Here is an 8,896-nt window from a genome sequence, read left to right as displayed (position 1 = left end):
ATATATCAGCCTCGAATATTATATCCGCACGAGTGCCAACCCGCCTCTACCACATCCTTCGTAAACAATGAATCAGTAATTTATCATGGCACAAAAGTCACTGGAGGCTGTGAATTCGTAGGGAAATTTGGCTCATACCTGAAATCTCTAGGCAAGGCCAATCTCAGCGGACGACGACGCACACCATCGTTGTTGCATCGTCTGCATTGCTCGTCTAGAATGCCTTATTCCGGTGGTACGTGATCCAAACGGCGATGATCCGCTCGCAGACGTGGACAGTTTGACGAGAACGATTAAAACGTTGAATCATTAGCGAGACAGAGGCAACGAAGTGGCTAGCAACGCGCTGTTTTCGTCGCTTTAATGCTAGCTGCACCGGATACGCGCATTATCGGCCGAGACACCTACCAGAAATACCATTAGCGGCCATTTATTTCGAACGAATACCCAATCACGACGGCCGATAATCTAGTGTCGGGTCACGTTTTAGCAGCAGCTGAAAGTAGCAGCCACCTGGCCGGCCCCGTTTTTCGTTCGACGTTTCGCAATACGGGGAAAAGGTTCATCATCGACTATTCTAGAGACTAAACACCTTGGCTGTTGAAGTACACTTCGATGTGTTTTTATATAACTACCAGTCCCTGTTTAATCCTTAGTTGCTTAGATACCCTGGTTTCTCAAGTACACTTGAGTGTGTTTTTATGTAACTACGACCCCTGTTTAACCCTGGCTGCTTAAATACCTCGGTTGCTCAAGTATACTTCTTCGTCGTCTTTATGTAACTACAACCCCTCTTTAACCCCTGCCACGGTCCTCGAAGGATTTACACAGGCCACGAAATTATTCGAACACTTGTAGACACTTCCTATGAATATATTATGTGTACGATAAATCTTGAAATTTCATTAGCACCATCGTGAGACTTGATTATCATGATTGTGTTGGAGAAGTTTCAGGCAAATCCGAAGATACGTATTTATAGAAATTACAAGATATTTATTACAAATTATTGTACATTTAATAAGAATGTAGCGTATAGCATAAATAATTATGCTTCTGGCTTCCGTAATAGTATTTTATACCTCGGCTTTACTTCAGTTTCAACTTTAAACGAGGAAAAATCTTTCAATGTTTTAATAAAATCTGTAGCACACGATTGTTACTTTATAAATGTAACTTTATAAATACATTCTTCCCCGTGTTTTCCTCAAGTTTAAGAAACTTTCGAAGGGTAGAAAAATACGATCCGATGGAAAACGACTCAAATGTCACAGCAGGGTTAACTCGAATGTCTAATCGATATACCAGGTTTATGAATGACATTTCCGTGAATCAAAGTACGATGTATTTATCACCATAACGCGACCCTTCTATATTCTATTTTTATTTCCTTCACTTACGACAATATTCCTCTTTATGTACCTGTATCCTCCTCGTACAATTTTATTATTTTTTTTTTTCTTTTTTGGTAGCTCCATAAATTTCTTGCTATTCGTCCAACCGAAAATTCAACGAGCCATCGCGATGTTTATTAGAAATAATCTGTGAATATTCTATTAGAATATTTTTGATTATTGTGAAAAATTTGCTTCTTTGATGGTTTCGAACAGCCAACAGTGGTTCTCTAGAATAATCGCAGTGTTTGGGGTGAATGACGAAAGAGGAAGGTGTGATAGGGAGTGTTACAGGTTTACACGAGCTCCTATCAGTATTCCGTGCGCTTTCAGGAAGGCAGGTTCCTCTCTGCAGAGCCAGAACTTCCGGCCGCAGCTAGTTTATCGTGAAACGAAGAGTTCAACTCTATGAACTTACGACCGGGCAACGTTTTGGGACATCTTCGTCGACTTTGAGATAGCATGTCGATGTTTGCTCAGCGAGCAGCTGGCAAATTATTTTCCAGCAAAACTTCGAAATCGTTTGCGTCTTTGGAAAGGGGTTCGAGATCCTCGAGCGAAATCTGTTAAAGTATAGGGGTGGCTTTTGTACGGATTGAAGCTGCAATTGAATCCAGAAATATCGTGATTCTTTCGCAGAAGCAAAGTAGATAGGAACTGGAATGAAGTATCTCGTTACTACTGACTCGAGATCTTCCTCGAGAAATGGCCGTACTTTGTCCCAGATTTCAAAATCTTATACTTTCCACGCCAAACTGCTCCATCTTTGTTCATAACGAAACGTCCCAGTCGACGATCTAACATTCCATCGACAATTAATTTTTACGTTTCCTCTTCTCTTCTTATTTTCATCGACCAGGTAAGAAAAAGTTAATGATAGCTTGTTCGTCGAAACGAAAGATACAGGGAGAAAGAGAGAGAAAGAGAAAGAGAGAGAGAGAGAAAGCAGAATCCAGCAATGTGAAACGGTGAAAAAGGTAGACATCTCGAGGAAAAGGTCAGCCAGCCACTTAGTCCTTAATCCTCTCATCGAGTTCCAATTAATACACGTCGGCAGCCGTTATTCAACATTCAGGAAGGAGGACCGCGCGGATTAATTGACTCGCTACGATTTAAAATCGCCGACGACAATGGACTACCGAGACCTCTTCCCTTTTCCTTCTATTTTTCTTTCTCTTTCCTAGCCGCGGATTAAGGAAATCATTCCTTGGGACGAAGTCCTTGCACCGCGACGGGAATTTTTGTAGGCCGATAAGACGCCGGACCGAATTGGATCCGATAAGAGGATCAAGAGCAAAATTTGTGACCGCGCTTAATAAGCGGAATGAAAAGCAAATAGAACAGAATCGTTCCACCGGGAATCCCCTGTATATACGAGAAACATTTCTTTCTAGAAATATACAAAATAATTGGAGTGCGTAGACGAAGAATATACGATAAATCACATTTTTCGTTTTTTACAATGCAACGGTTTAAAAATTTAGTAGAATATAATGTTGTCGATAAAACCTGTGTTACGAGTATTCTCTTTTTATTTGATTTTCAGGCTGAACGTAATGTAGCTTTCCGTGCATCTCATAGTTTAGACAATATTGTTTATCCGAGTATTAAAATATTATTTATAAATATAAACATTAAAACAGCGTTTGTTGTAACGATTTTGCCTTTGGCTGGATCTGACAGATTCTTTCCACTTTCAGCTGTTTTATATTAAAACGAACCATAAGGATATTAAAAATCAACAAATTAACAAAAATGTGTTCCTCTCCTGTTGTTTACGATTTACTGTGAAATGAGAGATTTTTTTCTAAAAATTCGATAAAATATGAATACTTCAAGACGAAAGATTTGCTATGATTCAGCAATTCCAGGAAGACTTCAGAATTCCAGAGGAGCATCGCTCAGAAAATTTTCTTCCACAAAGTGTTGTTTTATAATGTCCTTGTTTCTATCGTTTTCTAAGAGGAAAGGAAGATGAAACTGCATGCAGAAACATCAAATGGGTTACGACACCTTATGTAACGTATTGCGTAGAATTATTCAAGTATTTCCAGCACGCAATGGAGGATAAAGGTGACCCTGTTAACGACCTTTCTTAATCCTTCGACCTTACGTTCTGCCAAGCGAGGGTCATCATGCTCGATAAACCAATAAATTTTAATAATCGCCAGCGAGAGGCGAACAAAGGACCGAACGATCGCTAGCAGATCGAATATTTCTCTTATTCTTTCGACGAATAACGTGACGAAAGAATCTCGTGGACTACGATGGAATCTCGAAGTCATACGATGCTAGAACATCCTCAAGAATCTCTTCCACTTACAACAGAGAAATTTCAGCATCGCCTGGCCACAACGATGAAGAACTCTATATGAAAGTAAAAAAGCGAAACTTACATCGCGAAAGTATTTGAACAATTCACCATAGAAAACCCCTATATCCATATCGTACGTGTTATGTAAAATATTTTGAAATTTCATCGCCATCTTAACGAGAAAAGAATTTCGTAATTATATTAGTAAAATTTTGTGGCAATCTGAAAATGTATATAAAAGTTACAAAACATTTATTACAAACGTATAATATTTAATAAAAAATTGATTTACCGTACGAATAACCATTAAAACTGGAAGTGATAAAATGAAGAAATTCGGTGAACTGAATATCGAAACCTATTACTATTACAATGAATAATTAACTGCTTCATTATTTTCTTGATATCTGCGAAATATACGCTTATACTAAATATATTGTAACTTCTATATATTTTTTCAGATTTGTTTCAAACGTTACGGATATAAGAATGATAGCGAAGTTACATTATAGTGTTAATAAATCTGAGAAAGAATGTGAGCAAGGGTTCGAATACTATCTCATTCTTTTAATATCGTAGAGAATAGAATTACTTTCTCAATTTCTTCATAGTCCATCGATTCCCACCCAGCTATATCGATAAAAGAAGCGAAGGGAAGTCACAGAATGACCAACCGGTCGAATAATACTCACCATTGACCCAGTAAACTGCAACTCGAGAAATTTCCTCGCCACCTTAGCAGGAGAAGGAAAGGAAACTGCCTAAGGAAATATAGGCTCGTTAGAAGTCAATGCATTTCCTTCGTTTCGCGATCAAATATTCTACGGAATCGAAACGAAAGGAAGGCGGCAGACCAGGTGGTCTGTCTTTGGCAGATAGAATTTTCGGTAGATACGAAACCTATCGAAGATAGAATCGAACAATCGGAACGTCAGAGAAAACGAGAAAGCTTAATGAGAACGAGAGCTGCCGCTAGATACGCGAATTTTCGATTAATCGCCGAAGTCGTGGCAGAAAGGTTCGAAGATTTCAGATGGCAGCCAACAACGATGTATCGCGTGTCTTGCGCGAAACATTCTGCAATTTCATTAGTCTCGTTGTGACAACACTCGACTATCATGATTATATTGGCAAAGTTTTGAATAAATCTGAAAATAAATATAGAAGTTACAAGATATTTCTAGTAAATTATACATAATTTAGCAAGAATTTATTTAATAGGAATAGCCATATTTCTATCGCTCACCGTATGAAACAAATGAATAATAATAAGTTTTCGTGTCTCACTCTGGCTTTGTTTCAACTTCGTAAGGGACCATTTAATGGCTTAAGAAGATTCTGATAAGATCGATTTTCGCCATCTGATACGTGAATTTTCGATTAATCGTCGACTTTGTGTTACAAAGGTCCGAAGCTTTCAGGTGACAGGGAACAACAATGGTTTGTTTCATCAAACGAAACGTTGCAGTGGAACTTGAACTAGTAAACGTAAATACCATCCCGTAATTACGACGCGTGTCATCGTCTGTTCGCGTGAATAGCGGAGTCCGCCCAGGGTGATTTGAGGAAGCAGTGCATCGCGTGCAAACAGCAGCGACGTGTCTCTTTAATGGGAAAACTCTAGACAATGTTGTTGCGGTTAGTCGGGCCCAGAACGAAAGAGAGGGAGAGCTTTAGAGATAGTTCAGAATCAGATGGACGAGAAAAAGAAGCTGCAGGGAGCGAGAATTGATCGAGGTCAGGTTAATGCCGGTCGAAAGAAACCGTAATTGCTTAATTCTCGGAGCGATTCCAGACGATTCGAAGCGAACCAAGAAACCGTACAGCCCTGATCCAGCTGTTTGCTGTATTCGATTTATCTGCCATTGGTTAAACGAAAGGAGATCCTCGGTCAGATCTAGGGATTTTAATAAATAAAAGGGAAACGCCCGTTTCAGCCGGAGAGACAGCCAAGAAAAATTCAATTTGTCAGCTGACTGGATCTAGGAATCGGTCTGATATCAGTGTGATCAGAGAAATAGCTGGAAATTCGGTGGTTCGTAGAATTTAGATTTCAGCGTGGAGCTCACGATCAAAGGCGTGACGTGGAAAACGATTTCGATGGCGATTCACGGTGACAACCGGCCCAAGGAGATCCGGAATTTCAATGATAACGCGATTTCCGTGGACACACGGTCGCATGCTACCAATTCGATCATAATGCACATCCTGCTTTACGACATCAAACGTTCCCAACGCGATATGAAACGATGGCAAAACCTCTGCTGACCGAAGAGGTAACATCCCTTCCGGTGGACAACTCAGAACAAATTCAATTTATCGGCCGGCTAAATCTCGAAATCGAATCTTTCGGAAGGAGGAAAGAGGATTAAAGCCGAGTGGAGGATGGAACTTTCGATCGTGTAAAATGAACGTCCACCCTCTATTCTTTAAAGGACACTAACTTACACGGAAAAGTAGAGAAGGCAACGAGACAGAATTTAGAGCGGAAGGAGCAGCGATAAAATTCCGGATTTCCATTTTAAAATAGTGACAGGGTTGAAGGGGGAAACAACGCAACGATAAAGCGGCATTCGCACTAAAACGAAAAGTGGACCGCTTTTTTTCGAGTAGATCCCTTCGTTTTTCGGGCTGCGTTCGCCAACGACCGAGAGATCTGCGAACGAAAGATTCAATCTGTCGGCGGGCTCGGTCACGAGGGGATCGACTTCTCCCCGCGGAGTGCGAGAATAACAAAAGGGGGATGACGAAGGAAAGCCAGAAAGGAGGAACGAGATAGAAGAAAGAACGCGCGAGTTACGGCCCACGATATTTCCACGCGTGAAATTGAAACCCGTGACGATCTCACCTCGAAGCGACGATCAGCCACTGCCGCTTTCTCCGCGTGCACCTTTTATTCCCTTGACGTAGATGGACATTGAAACGCGTTGATGAAAGCGAATAACCTCTTCCACAGGAGCATGCAGAAATGACGAGAACCAGGGCTCAGAGAAACTTCATTTCCGTGGGAGTATTTCTGATCCACGAATCTCTAAACTTCTCGATTGAGATGAGACACAGGATGAAGAACAGGAAACGAGCGACGGAATCGTAAAGATACGACACTCGTCTCCGAGACTTGCCAATTTGTTTCCATTATCGAGCTATGTTTGAATGGACACCAATTTCTCGTCTTCTCTTTTATTTTTATTTTTCTTTTTTTTCAAGGAACAACTCAAGAGTTTCTCCGTGCAGTTAAGTTTTCGAGTTGTTTGTCCATTTGGAGTAGTATGCAAATCGGGGAACGAGAGAAACGTTCAGCTACGTTTTCCCTTTTTTTCCTTCTCTTTCTTTTCTTTGTTGAAGTTGAAACTGTAAAAGAGTTTCGAGTTCCCAAATGCCAACAAAGGTGCGAATGTTTGCGTGTCACTGAACCTTCGATCGACAGAAACTCGATCTTCCTTGGACCTTCAGGAGAAGCAGGGGGAAAGGGAAAGCATATAATCCAATGAGCAAATATCGAAGATAGAACGAACGTGTTTGCTATCGGTCATCCTAAGCCGCAAATAACGAGAGGGTTCGTCTAACACGAGGAAAACTCCCTGTGATTCTTCCCTTCCTCGTTGTCTCGTCGATCCTCCTCTCCTCGCACCTTCTATCGAACTTCTCAACGAGAATCCATAAATGGCCCTCCAAAAATGAAAGAATAGATAGATCACAGGAATATCGTACGAGGCTGCTGGTAACATGATATTCAAACACTCGACTCGCGATTTATTTAAAATCACAGTAGCGATCCAAGCGACTGGTGCAGGACCGAGCAACAAGTTATACACCATAACAAGCGTATCAGCAGAGAGGTGTGCCGTTTCCTCGCGTCGATCGTTAAGGCATTCATTCGAATTGGAAAGAAACTTTAAAGTTTCAAAACAAAAACGCTCCTTCTAATGCGCTAGATCTGTTCGATCCTTTGGAAACTTTCACGTCATATAACGAGTTACAAATAAATTTAAACAAATTAAGATAGATTAAATCGTTATGTCAGGGATGCGAAAGGAGGGAAATTCGTCATAGGAAAATCGAAGCGACGTACCGTCGTGACGCGTTCACTCGGACGAGTCACGGATTTAGTGTTGGATCCAACCTTTCGAAAAACGAATGAATTCTAACAAATTACAATAAATTAAAAAAGAAAAAAGAGCATGCGTTAAGGATGCTAAGGGAGAGAGAGAATTGTTCAAAGAAAAGTCAAAGGGTGCTCATCGCGCCTTGTCTCGCCACGGATCCACGGCTGGATCGTGCGCGTCCGATCGAAAATCACGTGAATTGTAACGAATCGGAATAAATGAGGAAACGTGCATTAGGAATGTTAAAGGAGAGACATTTGTCACAGGAAAACCGAAAGGATGTACCGTCGTGATGCGTTGACTTGCCACAGATCCAGCGCTGGATCGTATTGCACCCGGTCGAAAATCGTGTTCAGATCCGGTTAAACCCGAGTCGAACGTCGGCCGTCGATGCGCTGTCGCGTAAACACGGATATCGATATCCGGTGAAAACGGTTCCCGATGGAAACGGCGCGATGTTCGAGCGACCCGGTGGTCCGGAGTACCGTGCCAGTACTGGTACTGTGGAGTTTGTTATCGAGTAGCGGCGAGAGGAAAAGCGGGCAGGGTGGTGGCAGCTCTGCTTGGCTGACAAGTAGACAGAGATGGTATTACGCAGGCGCTAACTCGGCTCGCCTCGCGGCAACCTTCCATCCTCCCTCTACAACCCCCGACAACTCGAGTGTTCGGCCACCCTACACGGCCAACGATGCCACCTACACCGTCACCCATCCTTGGAACGCCTTATCTACTCCGAGATGTCCAGCGAACCACCGTGCAAGCGATTCGGGATTAATGACGGAGATAAATACTCTGAATATTCATTATTTAGGTATTCTGGTTTTCTGAATGGAGATAAGGTATTTCGTGAATGTGTGCGTGAGAGTAATTGCAGAGCTTTTTGAAGAAAAAAAAAAGATGACCTATTCGTATATAGTTGGTACAATTGGAACAATAGAAAAGGATAATGTCTTCTGTATTATTAGACACGTTCAAATATATGTAACACATAAAAATACACATGTAAAAATGCGTATGATTTATATTCAATTTTTATTTGAAACATTTTCTCGTAGGAACAGTTTACGAGTAATTTGGCTTCG

The 8,896-nt window shown here is 41.3% G+C and overlaps 1 long non-coding RNA gene across 1 annotated transcript; it reads right to left on the bottom strand.

The window, feature by feature from the left end:
- Positions 1-354: 354 nt before the first annotated feature.
- On the bottom strand, positions 355-8,332 carry LOC117231639. Its single transcript, XR_004493008.1, has 2 exons — positions 8,100-8,332; positions 355-404 (listed from the first exon to the last, which is right to left on the bottom strand). It is a non-coding gene; the product is annotated as an uncharacterized LOC117231639 (long non-coding RNA).
- Between the last annotated feature and the right edge of the window lie 564 nt (positions 8,333-8,896).

The sequence above is a fragment of the Bombus vosnesenskii genome, unplaced genomic scaffold (genome assembly GCF_011952255.1).
Source record: "Bombus vosnesenskii isolate JDL3184/JDL3185 unplaced genomic scaffold, Bvos_JDL3184-5_v1.1 scf7180000013273, whole genome shotgun sequence".
In the NCBI taxonomy this organism is placed as follows: Eukaryota; Metazoa; Arthropoda; class Insecta; order Hymenoptera; family Apidae; genus Bombus; species Bombus vosnesenskii.
This window is presented reverse-complemented; position numbering and strand designations above follow the sequence as displayed.